This window comes from Pleurodeles waltl, chromosome 3_1 (genome assembly GCF_031143425.1).
Source record: "Pleurodeles waltl isolate 20211129_DDA chromosome 3_1, aPleWal1.hap1.20221129, whole genome shotgun sequence".
Lineage (NCBI taxonomy): Eukaryota > Metazoa > Chordata > Amphibia > Caudata > Salamandridae > Pleurodeles > Pleurodeles waltl.
Window position 1 is genome coordinate 1705055845 of NC_090440.1, and position 19422 is coordinate 1705075266.

The 19422-nt window shown below is 48.3% G+C and overlaps 1 protein-coding gene across 1 annotated transcript in view; it reads right to left on the bottom strand.

Moving 5' to 3' along the window:
* Positions 1–19422, bottom strand: part of ASB18 (ankyrin repeat and SOCS box containing 18) — a 167441-nt gene that overhangs the window by 19478 nt on the left and 128541 nt on the right. The window lies entirely within an intron of this gene.

Below are 19422 nucleotides of genomic sequence, written 5' to 3' on the forward strand. Positions count from 1 at the left end.
CCAAAAACACTAACCGTACAATTTGCAGCTAGCAAGGCTTGTTGGTGGTCTTTCGGCAGGAAAACACTTCTGCACGACTCTCCACGGTGTGTGGGATCCGTCCTCCAAAGGGGAAGTCTCTAGCCCTTGTAGTTCCTGCAGAAACCTCAGCTTCTACTGTGCAGTAGCAGCTTCTTTGCACCCACAGCTGGCATTTCCTGGGCATCTGCCCATCTCCGACTTGCTTGTGACTTTTGGACTTGGTCCCCTTGTTCCACAGGTACCCTCGACTGGAAATCCATCATTGTTGCATTGCTGGTTTGTGTCTTTCCTGCAGAATTCCCCTATCACGACTTCTATGTCCTTTGGGGAACTTTAGTGCACTTTGCACTCACTTTTCAGGCTCTTGGGGTGGGCTATTTTTCTAACCCTTACTATTTTCTAATAGTCCCAGCGACCCTCTATAAGGTCACATAGGTTTGAGGTCCATTCGTGGTTCGCATTCCACTTTTGGAGTATATGGTTTGTGTTGCCCCTATCCCTATGTGTCCCCATTGCATCCTATTGTAACTATACATTGTTTGCACTATTTTCTAATACTATTACTGCATATTTTGGTATTGTGTACATATATCTTGTGTATATTTGCTATCCTCATACTGAGGGTACTCACTGAGATACTTTTGGCATATTGTCATAAAAATAAAGTACCTTTATTTTTAGTATATCTGTGTATTGTGTTTTCTTATGATATTGTGCATATGACACTAGTGGTACTGTAGGAGCTTTACTCGTCTACTAGTTCAGCCTAAGCTGCTCTGCTAAGCTACCATTATCTATCAGCCTATGCTGCTAGACACCCTATACACTAATAAGGGATAACTGGGCCTGGTGCAAGGTGCAAGTACTCCTAGGTACTCACTACAAGCCAGTCTAGCCTCCTACACATGGCCCCTAGCAAAAGCGGTACCGGGGATACCTCTACCGTTGACTGTAAAACCTCGGAGATCTCCCCCATAATCGACCTCCAATATAACTCTATAGTTGGGCAGGCCCAGACCATGTGAAAAAAGTCAGCTCCTGGTTGTGAGCATCGGGGGCATTCATTTGTGGGTTGGAGATTAGCCCAGTAGAGTCTCCTAGGGGTAAGGTAGGCTGCATGTAGGTAAAGGGTTTGCAGCAATTGAAGTCGTGAGGTTATGGCCAGTGCTCGAGGGGCCATTAATGCTTCTCTCCAATCTATGTCATCTATGGGGCCCACCCATCCCTCCCATTTTTGACGGAGTTCCTCGAGGGGGGGGGGAGGTATTAGCAAGGATCGAGCGGTATATCTGGGAGATTCCCCCTTTGTTTAAGTATCCCATCGTGACCTTCGCTTCCAGTGGGATGTATTCTGGAATGTTGTCCCCTGGTTGCACGTGTACTAGTAGTGCGGTGTCTGAGCTGTAGATATTTGTGGAATTGGGTATTATTTAAGGAGTATATTCTCTGAAGTGCCTCGAAGGATCGAATGTGTGATTCGCCCCAGATGTCTCCGAGTGTGGATATCCCAATGTTGTCCCATTTCCGGAACCCCTCCAGTGTGGAGACTTCCCTCAGCCATTTCCCCTGCCAAAGAGGAGTCTGTTGAGTTAGGCGAGACCACCACCCGAGACCCTCTGAGCCGCTCGCCACCCGTAAGAACCAGTCTGGTCACCTCAGGGATAGTCTGCGGGATCGAACCCCTGTATAGTGCATTGAAAACCCCGTTATACCCCATCGCCTGAAGTTCCAGTCTGTACGCGGGGTCCGTCCAGCCCCCCGACTGCCAGTCGTTAATCACCAGTAGGTGCATGGCCAAGTAGTAAAAATAAATGTTAGACATTCCCAGTCCTCCATCGTGGATGTCTCTTTGGCATGTAACAAGGGATAATTTGGGGCGGGAACCTTGCCACAGGAATTGGCGCGCCATCGTCTCCAATTCGTTAAACCATTTCCGGGGGACTAGATGTGGGAAATTCTGCAGTTGGTATAGAAATCTGGGGAGTATCATCATTTTATATAGTGCTATTCTACCCAGTGTGTTGAGTGGTAGATTCCGCCAGCGTTGGAGATCTTTTCTGGACTTCTTAATGAGCGGGGTAATGTTTAGTTCCCATGTTAATTCGGGCAGCAGGGTTATGTGAACTCCCAGATATTTAAAACTATTGCGGCGGATTGGGATGTTTTTTTGCCAGTTTACACAGACTCCGGAGGGGTGCAGGGGGATCAGCAGGGACTTACTTGGATTCAGGGTCAGTCCAGAGGCCTGTGAAAATAGGTCCAGGAGTTCTAGGACTCGCAGGCCAATCGTGGCCGGGTTAGAGAGGTAAAGGAGGAAGTCGTCCACATATAGTGCTACCCGGTCTTCCGGGCCCACAGGCCACAACCAGCCCTCCACCAGTGGGTCTTCTCTTAGCAGCTTGGCCAGTGGTTCAATCGCGAGGGCGAAGAGCAGTGGTGACAGCGGGCATCCCTGCCGGGTTCCACGGCGGATGGGGAATGGATCGGAAGCCACCCCGTTTACCTGAATACGTGCGGTAGGGTTGGAGTAAAGTAGTTTTACAAGGCCACGGAATTTGGGTCCGAATCCATTCTTTCTCAGAACTTGTTCTAGATAGGACCAGTCCACGGTATCAAAGGCTTTTTCAAAGTCTATCAAAAGGAGGGCGAGGTGGGCCCTAGTCAAGGTGCTGCGCTGAGCCAGTGCGGTATGGAGTCTCCTAATGCAGTGTCTAGTACTGCAAGATGGCATAAAGCCGCATTGATCTGGGTGCACCAGTGAGGGAAGCACCTCCTTCAGCCTGGTGGCAAGCAAGGTTGATAGCACCTTAATCTCAGCGTTCAGATTGGTCTATAAGCTGAGCGGTTACGCGAGGGTGGTTGGGTCTTCGGGATTACTACTATTGTGGCTTGGTCTATCCCAGAGGGGAAGCGGCCGATCCTTTCCGCTTCGTCAAACATGTTGAGCAGGTGGGGGCTTAGAATGTCCTCCGCATATTGTAGAGCTCAGACGGGAAGCCATCTAGTCCAGGTGTTTTACCTGAAGATAGGCCGGATATGGCTGTTGCGATTTCAGCCAGGGTTATGGCTTCGTCTAGGATCTCCCTGGTCACCTGCGAGATTTTGGGAAGGGTCAAATCATCTAGGAGGGGGGACTCCCTTTCAGCTAGTGGACGGGGGCGCACCGCGTATAATTGAGCGTAGTAGGAAGCAAAGCTCTCAGCAATTTCACTAGGAGTCTTCGCGATAGAGCCCGCCTCGTCCACGACCTCAGGGATAATTCTGTCGGCTAGTGGGCGCGAGGCTAACCAATGCAATAGTTTGCCGTTTTTATCACCCCATCCGTACACGCGAGCCGCCGACGCCCTCCAAGTGTGCTTTGCGGCCTCAAGTACTAACTGTTTTATTTCTTCTCTAATTGCTGTAAGACATCTCAAAGCGGATGCTGAAGTGGCGGTGGTCTCCGACAGCTCTAGATTTAAGGCTTTGGTTTCGAGGGCTGTCACTTGCAGGTCGCGTGCTCGCTTGCGGGCGCGCACGCGGTGCTTAGCGTAGCCTCTAAGTGTGACCTTACATGCCGCCCATATTATGCCTGGGGACTGCACGGACCCCAGGTTTTGTTCAAAATATTGAGTAAGGTGTTCCCTTATCTCGAGGGTATAGTCATTATTCTGTAGGTACCATGCGTTCATGCACCACGTGGGACGCTGGTTCGGGACTACGTCACCCAGTCGGATTCGTATTGGGGAATGATCTGAGACTCTGCGCGGTAATATCTCAGCGCCAGTAACCCTAGAGATATCTAGTGCAGGCATGAACACAAAATCGATTCTTGCCTGAGAATGGTGAGCCGCCGAGGTGTGAGTGTACTGCCGTGTTCTGGGGTGCCAAGTCCTCCACACTTCACACAGACCCTTAGCCTGCTGTCCACCCATTTAAGCTGGATGCCCTCCCGGCTCGGGTGGAGGAGATTGTTCCGGATACATTCAGCTTAGGGTCCAGGACAGAGTTAAAGTCGCCTCCAATAAGTGTGAGTCCCTGTGGGAGGTTTATAAGCATCCGGTGGAGAGCAAGTAAGAAGGTATCGAAGCCGGCTGGGGGAGTGTATGCACATATAAAATTAACCGGTGACCCATGTAATGTTCCGGTCACCGTTACAAATCTACCCTGTGGATCTGATTGTGTGGAGGTAATTGCTATGGGTAATGAGCGATGAAATAAAATGGCCACTCCTCTGGAGCCCCTTGAAAAGCCTGTGTGGGAAACCTTGTCAAAGCCCCCCCGCGCTAGCATGGGGGATTTGGTGCCAAGTAAATGGGTCTCTTGTAGGATGACCACAGAAGGGGCATATCTCCGCAAGGTGTTGTACACTGCGGATCTTTTAATTTTATCCAGGAGGCCGTTCACATTCCACGAAATAATCTGTGTCATTGAGGGAACTACGTGTGCCATGTCTGTGTGGTGGAAAGTCGGGGATCCAACCGGGGGACCAGAGACGAACATGTTGACTGAAGGGGATCTATACGGCAGGTGTAGGTATTGCAAAGGAAACTTATCATAACAACTTTACTAGGCCCTAACGTGAGCTTTGAACCCCCCAACCTCCCCCCACCCCATACTTCTACCCTAGAAGCATCTGTCGCCCTAATGCCCAACAGGGACAACACAGCCGTATAGACTGCCATTGAGTGGAGTGGTGGACCCCTCCTGTGTGACGGATCGATTGCAATTAAATAGCGAGAACCCTACCCTTAAAAAAGGTTGTTGGGGTGTACAACATAGCGTTGTCATGAGTGTGACTCTGCTCCGCCTGTGCGGGTCGGTCAGTACCTGGTATAGGTGGTGTGACACAGTATAATGGAGTTTAGTATGTGCGAGGCCAATTCTAACCGATTTCGGGGGATTGACTCAGACGATCCTCTCTCTTCTCCTCCCCCGAGGCCTGGCCTCCTGGGCGGCCCACCTGTCCCTCCCCCAGTGGGGGGCCCAGACCAGGTCGGGTGTTCTCCTCTGCTCGGGCGTTGGCGCTCCCCAATCTTCCACGTCTGGATCTAGTACGTTTCCGACCTCGCCGCGTGTCCGCTCGTGCGTCGGGTCGTCTTTCTCGGGCACCCTCAGATGGACCAGCGGGCCCCTTTCGGTTCCCGATACCTTCTTCTGTCAGCCAGTCCCACGCCTCCTCAGGTGACTCAAAGAAATGCGCTTTGCCGGCCAAGATTACTTTCAGGCGCGCTGGGAAGAGGAGCATATAGGAAAGTTGCATCGCTCTCAGCTTTTGTTTTACTTGTTCATATGATCGACGCTTGGTCTGGACTTCACAGGTGTAGTCTGGGAAAATAAAAAAAAATTGATTGTTCCAAAGGAGGTCAGGGGAGTGCCTAGCTTCTCTGAGGATAGCATCACGGTCTTTAAAATTTAAAAAGCGCGCTATCATGGGTCTCCGGGGGCCACCCAGCGGAGGCCGCGGGCCAGGGCCCTATGCGCTCGTTCTATCACGAACCATGGTGAGAGAGAGTGCTCCGGCATCCAGGACCTGACCCAACTCTCCAGAAACTCGGGAGCTTTGCCATCCTCTGCTCCCTCCGGGATTCCAACGAAGCGCAGGTTGTTGCGTCTGGAGCGGTTCTCAGCATCTTCAGCCCTGCGATGCAGTTCGCCAGTCCACGTTTGTAATTGGGCCACTTTGGTTCTAAGATCGGCCAAGTCGTCTTCCGTCTGCGAGACGCGGTTCTCCACCTCCGTGATCCGGCCCACTGCGTTTCTAAGATCTTGTCTCACGAGGCCCATCTCTTCTCTCACCTCTCCAATTTTGGTTTCCACTGCCCGCTGTGAAGTCTGGATTGCAAGGAGGATAGCACTGACCGCGTTTGCGGCAGGGTCCGTAGGTGGTGCGTCACCTCCGGTCCGAGGAGCCGTGTGTGTGGTAAATTGATCAATTCTATGCTGGGATGGCTGCACCTGCTTTGAGGCTCTGTCCTTGCCCATGTTTCCTGTGGGGTCGAGTAGATGCAGTTACATTTCTATGGGGGCGAGGCTTAGCCACGTCAGGGGTCCTTTATTTCTCCTCTCCGGGATGGCTCCAAGCCGACCAGTTCAACCCAGGGGAGAGGATCCAGCCAGAGGAACGCTCAGGTGTTGGCCAGGACCCACAGGGCGGGGAATCAAGTCTTTCATTAAGCCCGTGGGGGAGGTAGGGTCGCCACCCCTCTGCCGTGGCGGGCTCCGGGATCAATCCAGCAGCGGGGCCCCCCCCCGTCTGACCCAAAGCCCAGGAAGTATTCCGCTGCCGGGTTCCAACTGGGCTGCGATCTCCTATCGGGCGTCTTTATTGCTGTTCTGGATCCATGCTTGCCTTATGGAGCCTCCTCACCTTTCTGTGCTCCGGTGTCCCCCACCGGGCCCAGGGGCGGAGCCCGTCTCCGTACCTCCATGGAACGCCGCCTCAGGACCAGTGTAGAGTAGCCGCTGCCTGCCCAATCGTGGGCCGACGGAGGCCTCGGGTCGTTCCTGGTCTCTCACCTCTTATGGACCTGGGTCCTCCCCGGCCCCGGGGGGGGGGAAGGGGGCAGGCCCCAGTCCCCGGTCAACCCCAGATGGGGGGGCAGAGGGTCCTCCGGCACCCTTTGTGTTCTCCGTGAAGCTCTCGCGGGGTCAGGTATTTTCGTCGGGCCGAGATCCCTCCTAACCGGCAAACCCAGGATCTCACGGTGCAGATCACGTCCGAATCTCCCCTCCTCACCTGTCTGATCTTGGTTGCTGTTGTTGGTGCGGGCGCGGCACAAGCGCCTCGCGGTCCGAGTGCGGAATGGGTAGTTAGATTTCAGAGGGGCAAATCTCCAGGACGCGGCCTCGGCGGCCTCGACACCTCTCTGCAGGTATGGTTGATCCGGGAGCTCGCGCCACGGCACGAGGCGCTGGCCGGCTCCCGGTTCGGAAGTCTTTAAATGTTAATTAGAAGGACGCCGCCTCCTGACGATGCCCAAGCATTCCGGAGCTCCGGCTCTCGGCCCACCGGAGCTCGGGGAGCGGCCGGGCGATCCCAGAGCCTCTCCGGCCCAGCCTCCTTCGCCCGGCGAGCGGCAGCCCGCCGCGCGGATCTCCATGAGCGTTGGGGGGGGGTGCAACGCCTCCGGGCGCGGCCTCAGCAGTCCCAGCAGTCCTCAGCCAGCACAATCAGATCAGGAGCTGTGCCACGGTGCAAGACGCCGGGCGGCTCCCGCCTCGGGAGCGTCTTGGTCTTTGGAATGGCGCCGCCTTCCGACGGCGCCCAGGCACCTCAGAGCTCCGGTTTTCGGTCGACCGGAGTCAGGGGGCACCGGACCACCTCGCGAGACCCGGCGTGGAGGAAAACAGAATCGGGTTTGGTAGTGGGTTTGGGCGGATGACGGAGGGGTCCAGAGCACTCTCAGAGTGCGACCGCCATCTTGACGCCTGTAGCCACGCCTGTCCGAGTGTAGCGGTCTTAAGACTGCCACACTAATGATGGGGGTTGGACTGCCGCTAAAGTGGCAGTTGGACCGCCACATTAAGACCGAGGTGAAAGACCGGGTCTTAACCCGCCAGAGCAGTGCTGCAAGCAGCGCTGCCCAAGGGATTATGAGTCCTGTGTCCACCAGCTTTTGGATGGCAGTTTCACCAACATACAAAGGCTGTCAGAGACAGGGTGCCGGGGGCCCCTGCACTGCCCATGCTTTTGGCATGGGCAGTGCAGGGGCCCCCATGGACAGCCAGTGAAAAGCACGACGGGTGCTGTCTCACCTGACGCACCGCAACATTGCTGCCGGCTCGATTAAATCAATGTTGTGTTGAGTTTCCCGCTGGGACAGCGGCCGGAAACCCTGTTTCTGCCCACTGGCCCAGAGGGAAAATCGTAATTGGGCCAGCGGGTGGAAGACCGAAGTGGCGGTCTTCCGACCCAGCCTGCCAAACTCATAACGAGGCCGGTAGTGTCTCATGGGCTTTGAATTAAGTAAGTTTAAAGTGATGGTGTTTGACCACCCATTACAGTATTGCTCATGGAACGTTAGTGTCACACTATAAGAAGTGTTGAACGCCTACTGTTATTGAATCATAACAATGGGTGGCAGAATGGACCAAAGAGCATTATGAAAAGAAAAACACTGTTTAGTGCCATTACACAAAATAATTTCATAGACTGAGTCGAGTTAAAATATGTTGGCAATACCCTTGTTCCTCCAAATAAGCCCTATGTTGCAACGATTCTTCTCTGAGTCTGACACTTTGGGTCCTAATTTGGTTGTCAAAAGACGAAGGACATATGAATAAAATCGAAAATCTTTTCTGGAATAAATCCCTGGAATTGAGATATGCAACTCTGATACAAATCACTGGATGTTCTGAACATTTCACAAGTCCATGGAAAGTAATTGACCGGTCCTAAAATATTTCTTCAATGTTAATATGCAATCGGTTAACTATTCTAAATGCAGCTACTAATGTTTATAGCTGAATAATTTTCAGTTTGCCACCATGCTCCCCTATTTCAAGCACCTGCTCTGCAGATTTTCGTATTAACAGCCACACAGTGTTTGTTTGTTCATGCGAAGATCGGAATCATAAATGTCTTCCAGGAGTTTTGCAGGTTTCCAGATAGAAATCTGGAAATTTCTGTAAATTGAAACGTGTGAAGAAAAAAACATTCGAGGTTGTGAACCTTTGGCTGAAAAAATACAACTCTAAGTACCAGGCCTCTGTGATCTTATCTGTCTCTGTAGTCCTTTAGATTTCAGGGTGCCACAGGTCTTTAAGTAGGAGGAAAAAACTGGAGGGCTTCCAAAAGAGCGTGGTCGATGTAATTAAGGGTGTGGCTTAAAACACATACGCAAAAAATCTGTGCTTAGGATAGTGTGCCACCCGACTGGTATTTTGCTGTTTCTTTCTGTCATTGCACCTAGAGAAACAATACAACAAGAAACATTACACCTACACCAATCCAGGACTATTTCCATAGTCAACGGTTTATTGCATAAGATAAATTAGCAACAACGACTTTGCTGTATGAAATACTGAAAATGCTTCAATTCTGAAATGATGAGACTGTGAATGAACTATATAACGAGTCTCTCTGAAACTACATCAAAGGCAGTGAAGGGTGGCACTGCTGCAGAGTTAAGATTTTTTTTTCTCCCTGAGGGGGAGGGCAAAAATGGAAAGCCCGATCTCCTCGCAACCGCTGCGAATCCTTTCACAAGGAAGGGAAAATAAACTGTGTTTGTTATCCCTCCCTTGTGAAAGGGGCGGGCATTGGGGGTGATGAGCAGAGGGGAGTGCACTGTGCACTCCCCTCAGAACGCATGTGTGTTTGGCCGGCCATCTTGCACACATGCGCTGTAAGCTCTCTCCAGCCCGGCAACTGAGAAAGCCTGCACAGGCTCCCAGTCTTCCTGAGAGCGCCCTGGCTGTGCGCTCCCAGCCAATCCTGATGCTGATTTGAGCAGCTTCAGGATTGGCCGCTGAGCAGGCTGTGCCTGAAGCCTGCAGAGGAGCAAGGTGCAGCGCGGGAGCCGAGGTACGTTTAAAAAAAAATGCATTTTAAAAAAATGGTAAATGTTATGCGACCACACCCCCACGCGCGCCGCCCCGCCGAGTCCCCAGGAATCCCCGGAAGCCGCAACTGGATCCGTCTCAGCACCTGCTTTTTCAGGACCTGCAGAACCCGGCCTACTTAAAGTCTGGGTTGTCAGCTGATATGGTGCCATCATGTGGTGCATGGTTTCTTTTCTATCACGCGGCAACCTTGCACACAACACATTTCCTGCTTAGGCCTGAATGCTCTCAAGGCTGACATCTAATTAAAACATCCCAGCACGTGGGAGATAGCGCCAAATTATTTATTTCTGTAGAGAACAGTAGGTTTACGACTGTTTAGGCAGTGTAGGGAAACCAAGCCTGCATAAAGGCACATTTTTACAAACATTAAAAGTGGCAGGATTAGTGGTGGGCTTTTGAAGTGATCCTGTTGGTGTTCCGTATACCCTTACAAACAAAACGTTACTGACCCAGTTGCTCATCTCTAGAACTGACACACGCATTACACTTGTTAAGTGAAATTAATGAAATTGCCACTTCACATAATTATGCGTCATGTGTGGAAAAAAATAACTGTGAATGTGACATTCGGGGGTAACAATTTACCACAAACGCAGGGCAACAACAGAACATGAGCCGTTATTGTTTATTGTGCTTTTTGGGTTTCGCATTTTGTTTTAACGCAAAAAGCGTTATTGTGTCAAAATTGAAGCAGGGACTGATTTCACAGAAAATTTTGTGCTACATGAGGGATCTGCATTTCACATAATTGCATGTACTTTTGCCAAATTTTCACTTAATTACATGAAAGCAAATTAAGCACATTTCGCACACCGCTGGAGCAAATTTCTCCATAATTTCTCATAAGGTCAAGCCACACATTAATGCAGGACAATAGAGAGACTTCACTTGCATCAAACCCAGTAAATGAATGCTCTTGTTCCAGTGGTGAAACTACATGTGGCAATACTGCACTCAGATTACCCATCAGAGGGGCATCAATAATAATAGGTTCATCTATTACCAGGAACCACAAGTTGATCTTCTGCAGGCGCCTTAAGGATGGAGCATAACCTGCAGAAATCAAATCTATTGCCTCTGTTTCCACACGTGAACCACTAACTCCTTTACTGGTGTCAAAACCCTCCAGGATTTACTTACAAGTTTTTCCCAGAGTACAATGTGGTGTTAGCACAAGAGTCGTAATATCCTTCAGGCAGAAACTCAGAACCAAGCTGCTTGCAGTACTTCATATGCTGGCAAGTGGCTCTTTCCAAACAACTGGTGCCCTGGTTGGCGGAATATCACAACCATCATTCTCTGCCTTTTTGCCCAAAGTACTGGATGCCATCATTGGACTGACACCCCGCCACATCTGCTTCCCTAACAGACTGCAGAAGCAGCAGGAAACAAAACAGGGGTTCTACCTCATCCGTGGCTTCCCACACGTCCTTGGTGCAATCGACTGCACACATGTACGCCTTGTGCCACCTGCTGCAACTGAACACCTCTACTGCAACAGGAAGCAGACACATTCCATCACCATGCAGGCCATAGTCGATCACCAGGGATTGATCACCAATATCGTGGCTAAATATCCTGGGAGTGTCCATGACTCATACATCTTCCGTCACTGCAACATCAATGAACACTTCCAGGATGGACGGTATGGCAATGGACTACTTGTTAGTAAGTACAAAAACCTACTTATATACACACTGCACAGCAACCCTCTAGGACACACAACACATTCTCCACAACAGCAACATGTGAACAGGAACACACTGAGGTTGTGACATTGCTAACCATGTTTCTTAGGTCACCATTGAACCTGTCACACATCGGAAATTACTGTACAGCCTAATGTTAAGACGTCAAAGATCACAACGTGTTGAGTGGGTTGCCCAAATGTCACCTTGCAAATTGTAAGTGTCCCAATGACGTTTACAGTAATCCATTGCCTAAGTCTAAAGGTATGGGATGTCCAGGGTACATTGATATGAACGTGTTAACAACACTGTCAATTTTAACTGTGTATGGAACTATCATCTCACCCCCAGTGAAGACACACGGACACCTGTATCACAAGTCACAATGCTAGGGAGGGCACACTGTACTGCAAATCCCAAAACATACTGCTGACAAACGGTTAGCAGACAAACACTCGTTCAGTCAAGGAAACAACACAATGCAGATGGTACATCCTACAAGCCTAGGATGCTACATTATTACACAAAAGAGTCACAGACAACACAAGGCAACTACTGCCATGAAAGGTAATTTCAGTAGTGCCAGCTACATCAACATGATCCCAATCATTTTCTCTTGCAGCTGATCAGGGGTATGGCATCCAGCCATGGATTATGACACCATTTGGCAACCCAAGTACTGCTGCAGAGCATGCCTACAACGACGCACATAGGAGGACACGCAGCATTGTCGAGAGGACCTTTGGCATCCTCAAGTCAAGGTTCCGGTGCCTCAACATCACTGGTGGTAGCCTCCTATATTCCCCAGAGATGGTCTGTAGGATCATCCTAACATGTGCAATATTGCACAACATTTGCATCAAAAGGAACATTCCCCTCCTGGAACCAGAGCCACACATGCCTGAAGAGGAGGAAGAGGAGGATGCTGGCCTGGAACATGAGGGGGAACTACAGAACACGGCCGCTGGTATACGCAGGCGGCAACAGATCGTCAACAATTTATTTTGAATATGATCACTTTCACCACTTTAGTTAACGAAGTTAAATAAACACCTATTATAATCACCATATAATGGTCTGGCTATTCCTTTTTGCACACCTTCATCTCTACTTATCAGAATAAGAGTGTTGCCTCATGTAGCATTGCTGATATACTGAGTAGGACACTGAACATCCCAGAGCTAATGTGATGCCTAACATACAATGGTCACATACACACACACTCTTAATGACATATATCATGTACATTTCTCCTTTGAAGGCCAATAGCAGAGGACCACAACTATTTCACACATAGATGTTGAAATCAAGGTCCAACGCAGCATATGGCACACAACTAAGACACCATCACTCAATAAGGGGAAAACAAGCCTCATACATGAGGCAGTCAATGTGCTTTGGCATCAGTAACAGGAATGCCTGACCAGACCCTTGACAGCAGTAAGTCCAACTGCATCCAATATTTGCAAGGACTATCTGTGACCAGAGTCCCATAGAAGCAGAACATAGACAGCACAAATGCCACACATATGAGCAGCATTGCACACATGACATTCCATGTACATGTCAGCCCATTTTCTAACTCCTGACACACCCATGCACCTGGTCACAACCCACCTGTCTGAAGAGGTCCCTGGAATACTAAGATGTGTACCCTGATATTCCCTCCTCTACACACACAGACCAACATTAGCAAACCAGTGTGCTACACCCTTTCCTATGGTATGCCATTGTCATAGAACATCTGACTGCATGGACGTCAGGTTAATTTATACACTGTCTTCTAGTTTCAAAGCCCTGTTAGCACATGTAGATTGCTTCCCGTGTGAAAATGTCTGTTGGCCCTTAGAATGCAAGTCTCACCTACAGGACTGGTGAGAAACAGATGTAGCCCACACCTGTGATCACCTCCATGCACACCACCCATTTCAAAAAGCACTGCCCCTGCTGATGCCTGGAACAGCATAGGAGTTGCCATTATGTCAAATACACTGTTAAGCATTGATACTAATTAAGCCGTGTAACACAGCCACTGGGTTTATTTGTCACCTTCAAAAACACAGGACATACACAGTTTGACATATCAGCTCTCTAGTTTGTCCTCCAAACAGTCTTAATCAGACCACTGATTATGTAACTTGTGAAATTGCTGGATCCTGAATCACCTTGCATTCTGTCAGCCTGACTGGCAACTGTCTGTGCGTCACACTAAAGTATCCCTGTGTCTACATATGTACCACACTTGCGTTAGCAAACCTCTCATTCATCAGGGGTTTTTGGGCATGGGCTTCTTCAATGCATACACAAATACATTATATAGCATCATCTGCCTTTTAACTGTACCATTTGAGTTACATCCTCTTGGAAAAGCAAAATTCATGGGCCATCCCTTGTCTGGGTTGCATTTATGCATGAATGACAAAGTGTGACAGTGTCCCAGGGCCGTAGGCAGGGATTGGGTACGGGGCTTTCAGCACAACCAGCAACCTCTGATAATGTCCATGAATAATACACAAATGGCAGGACCATGACAGTTCACACACAAAATCACAGTGCTCACAACATAGTGATGGGCCGTGTGTGGTTAATAGCTGCGAGAATAAGCAGCACAGAGGCTATGATGTTCCCAGATGCAGTGGGAATTGCAGAGGCTAACCTGTGTACAAATGTTGTAATGACACCTGCCGGAACATGACACCTGAGACATTATCTCACTCAGCACACCAAGGTTGGCCTGTTGACTGTCTCTTTACACGTCTTTAGTGACAGGGTGGGACCATCCACATGTTGGTTCACATGTCCACATCCACTTTACTCACATTGATCAACCAAGGATACTCAGTAGATACAGGAATAGCTGCCAATGACTCATGATGAGTCCTGGACGAACTATGACAAATTACACCCCAAACAATATACAGGATCATCATTGGACCACACACATGAACAAGACACCTATGTGCAATTGATCACTGGAAATATGTGGACACGTGCTGCCTCGTATGCTGGTCCACCACAGCCACTTGATAGTTGGGGCTCACTTCTATGGCCTCAACTGTGGTGTCATCATACATTTGAGATTCACCCTTTTCTGTCTGTGCAAACAACATGGTACCCACTTCTTCAATGCATGTGTATGACTCACTGTGGGATTCACCAACTAGTGTCTAGGAAGCTCTTACCAATACTCTAGGACATAGGATGTAGAAAATGTGGACCATTGACATGAACAAGCGTCTGCCATCCATCTGGTGCATGCTATGTCACATGTGGTGTCTACGTGACCCTAAATCTTGGAAGTCCACTTTACGGGTGTTGTTACATGTATGACTAACACATGCCCTCTCTCATTTCCACACTGACTTGCATCTAAGGATTGGACACATGGACGTCACATTCATACAAGCATATGTACAAAAATGCTTCATATGATACACACACTTGGTCAACAAATACATTAGTTGCCAAAGCACACACTTTGAGCCCAAGGCATTTAGGTATTGTACATATGTGCGTCACATTGCTATCCTCTCCTTATGCCAAACATGCACAATTTCTGCAACACATATATGTAGGCCACACTTATGACCAACTATTGCGTCAGCCAACCGTAAAAATACTATGAAGGGAGTAGCGGATCATGGTCCGCTGCAGTATGATGTCACACATGTGAACATACACCATCAACACCATAGTGTCTTCAATCAGCCTATCTCTGATGTGTCCCAAATGTAACATAACCAAAAAACAAGAAAAATTGCCCAAAACCAGTTAATGCACTGCAATTTTGACGTTCCTAGCGTTATGCATAATTTTTGGCCTACCAAAACTGCATTTGTGTCATTTTTTTTTGACGCACAGGAGTGAAATTTAGCCTGCATCCAGATATTTGTACAGGCCATGTACTATTATGTGGATGCGGGCTAATTTTCACTTCTGTGCGTCAAAACAAATGACGTAAATACAGTTTTGGTAAACAAAAAATGACGCATAACGCAAAAAAGGCGGGACTTTTCAAACAGGAAGTGATGTAATAGGATATCCTGTTTACAGATCATGTACAGTGGGTGTACTTTCACTTTCACTTTGTAGTCTATGATCCTTCTAGACTGTGTGGCTGTGTAGAGAGTGTTGTCCTCTGATTTTGTGCTTTTTTGTGCTGTGTGCTATCTGTAAAGTCCATTTGTGAAATAAATATTGTTGCTGTACACTGTACTACTGTGTTTTGTCTACATTTGTCCATTTATCTTGTGTTTTTGTTGTTTGTGGGAGTCTGTTGTGGGTAGTGTTAGTTTGGGGATAGTTGGGCTCTTTTAGTGGTTAAGTTTACTTTTCATCTGTATCTGTACCCCTACTTTCCCCCTTTTCCCCTTTCTATTTCTTTTACCCCTATTCCCTTTCACTTCACAATTATGTCTGGTAGGCCACGTCTTGGCAGGATGGGGGAAGAGGAGTTGGGGGGATTCATCTGGCTTGTGTGCCATTTCTTGCCGCTCATGATCCAGGCAGGGGGCAGGGTGATACAGGGGTATCCAACAGAGGTGCGCAGAATCCGGTGGGGAAAGGTGCTGCATCACCTGCAGCGTGTGTATGCCAGCCAGAGGACTGACCACCACCTGAAGCACCGGTGGGCTGACCTCATCACCAGGGAGCAGGATCTCTTGGACCACCTGGGAATCATGATTGGTGGCACTGTTGGTGAGTACGAATCATGTTAATGTGCACGATTAAATGCTCTGTAGTGACATAAGGGGATTAGTACAATGTCTGCCAGCTAACTTGCTGACTGTGTGTAATGCTGAGGAAACATAAAGGGATAATTGATGCACTATGGCAAGGATCACAATTGCTAGCTGTCAGGTAGCACGTGCTCAGCAAACTTACAGGTTACTTTTCCATGAAGGAAATTGGTGCGGCCTTTTTGTCAGAAAAGCAAACAAAATAGGAGCCAATCATGTCTATATAGGGTACTATTGACAGAGAAGTACAGATGTACCAACATTTAGGCCAAACTTGTTGACGCAATTGCTAGACTGACTTTAGAATCACTACATGATGCAGAAAATGAGTGCTGCCTTCACGTCAATTGATAATAGCAAAGTGGCTCAGACATATGTCTCATGTGAGTCTGGTGAGTGTGGAAGGAAAGCGTTCACGGAAGTACTATGAATGTGTGGGATTATTGTGTTCCTTGATCTTTTTGGATACATGTCAGATCTGGATTTGAAAACATTGTGAAAAGGTGTAGGGTGCCCTCAGCTAATATCTCAGAATGTTTGTTGGAGTTAGTTGTGCCACATTCCAAATATGGATGGCAGTCCAAGTGTATGCACATGACTTCACAACTCCATGGTTGGTGCAAATCAACATAGCTGGGCCACATCAATTGAATAGACTGCAACAACAGGATGGCTTACAAAAGTCCCTGCCCCTCCCTCTGTACATTGTACCTATGTGTCATTAATGTGTCATGGCCACAAGGCATGTTTGACTGGTAATGCAGTCCTCAAGTAATCAGGCTATGGATGTCTCTCTTGGATGCACATGATGAGACGATTACACTCACTTTTTTTCTGGTCACCTATGATGGGCCATGTTTGCAACCACATGATAGTTAGGGCCAATGTATGTGTGCAGATATGTGTGTAACTGTCAAAGGAGACCCATGCTATGTACGAGTTGGCCGTGATATATCAGATGCAGTACCATCATGTCTGAATGGCTGCCATTTCCTTATTCAGCCTACACATTGTATATGTCTATGAAATTGTTGCGCTGTGGACAGATTTTGAGCACATTTCTTCCTTCCATCCCTTGCAGGTGGACCGGCACCCTACACTGTGGGAGAGGTGGCGACATTTGAGGACCCCGACCACTCCAGTAAGTGTTGATATGTCTGTTATGTGTTGTGTTTGCTGGTTATGGACTCGTGTGAGTTGGACGCATAGCAAGGGGTGATGCGTTGGGCAAGCTTTTCTCTTGTTCCATGAGTGGGAATTCAGTTTCTCACATGTTTTGAGTTGGCCAATGCGTATCCGATGGTATCATGTAGGGATTGTAGGCCATTCCTGTAGGCCCCACTGTGAGTACAGGGGTTAGTCATGTGGATGACACTTGTATCACCAAGAGTCGCACTGGAAGTCAGCTCCGATTTAGTCAGCCTGTCAGACCCACATTCTCCAAGATTGGTACAGCAAATTGCTTTCCAATAGACATCTGCTTCCCTATTTACCTACATAATCATGAAACAGTAGGTAGAACCTCCTAGCAGCATGTACTTCCACATGTAGTGCTACAAGTACGTGGAACTTGATAAGTAAGTCAGGCCTCACTGGAAGTATATGTTGTGTACCAAGTTCTGCTTTTCCTGACATGTGTGGCCCTATGAGTGTTCTAGGGTTTGCTGACTCATAATTGTTGATAGACCTTACCTGTGGTGTGTCTGTAAAGACAAACATGTGTGGAGTTTTCTATACACTCCTCGGTGTACATGTTGTTGGCAAATTATAGTTGTTTATCCACCCCCACAGCCTCAAACACGGGCATGGGTTTGTGAATGGCATACCTAGTACTGATGCTACCAGTATGTTTCACATACATGTGAATAAGTGACGGTTTGGTTGCAAACTAGTATACACACTCAGGTTTGGCACTTGGTACTATACTGGCAAGTCCAGTTACAACTTGCAGACCATGTGGCTTTAGTTTTGCTTTCCGTACACTGACATTTGTAGCCCAGGTCTTGGCGGAGGATATGCAGCATGATTCTTAGCTGATAACTGGCAGAACTCAGATTGCAAGTCAAAGCCAGTTGTTACCCATCTTGTAGGTTATGGATGTGCTATGTGTGATGTGACCTTTGTAGTCTGGCCTGCCATGTACTTCCTCATTCAATGATCTTTATTGTGATATGAGCTGTTACAAGTACAATAGATGTATTGTGTGATTAATTTCTTGTGCCATTTCACACAATGCAGTTACTAATGTAGAATATCTGCATTTGTCTTCACAGCTGCCAACATGACTCCAGACCAGGTCCGTAAATTTCAGCGCCGGGCCATGCGATACCAGCACATCCTGCCAGTGGAGTTGGGGTTCTGGAGGATGGCCCGGCGATATTGCCATGAACGGGCCTCCGGGGCATGGAGAGCCTTCCCACAGGGTGGGCCTACTTTGCCCACCACAGCCACCACCAGCACAACCACCAATCCGAGCCAGGTGGCCCCACCCACAGCTGGCACTGTTGGTCCGACATCTGCTGGACTTCCAGGCCCCAGCATTGCCACCGGTGCAAGACAGCCCACTAGGCCTGGCACCACACCCACACAGACCTCCTCCACCGGTACCCAGACTGCCACAGCTCCATCTGATGACCCTGCAGCCTTCAACCAAATGGAACGGAAGATGGACAAAGTGCTGTGCAAGTTGAGCCACCTGAGCCGGGATGTGCGCCACATTAACCGGCGTGTTAAGTCTATTAAGAGGACCCTCCGGAGGGCCAACCTCTAGACATTTATAGTTGGACATGATTCCCTCCCCTCCCTCGTCTTTCCTTGTTCTTATAGTTAGTGGGCTTAGTGTTAGGTTAGTATAGGCTGTTAGTTTAGTTAGTGTTAGTGGGTGGGGGGTCCACAGTCTTTATATATTTACATCTTAAGTGTGTGGGTGGGGGGCTATGTTGGGGTTCTTGTGTGTTTTTTAAAAAAAAAATCCAAAAAAACAAAAAAAAAATACAAAAAAATAAATATATATATATATATATATATATATATATAAATATTTGTATAGGATAGAATAGTATGTGTTTAGGTTAGTATGTGTTGTCCTCCATGTGTCCCGTCTCATAAGGGGGGTGGAGGGGTAGATGTTTAGAATGTTTCGTTACATGTGATAAGTAAGTGTAACTTAGTTTAGTTAGGGACAGTTGTGGGTAATGAGTAGTCAGGGTAGATTAGGGTAGGTAAGATTTTTCCCTCAGTTTCCTCATCTGTGATTAGCATTTAATAAATATTTGGTTAATCCTTAATAGTATGTGTTGAATGGTACTTGATTGTGGGTATGGATTCAGTGTACATCCATTTTGTACTATAACATCTGTGTCCTATGCTACAAACAAATCCCAACTGAGCTGTACGATTGGCAGCTGGCCCAGAGCTACCTTGCA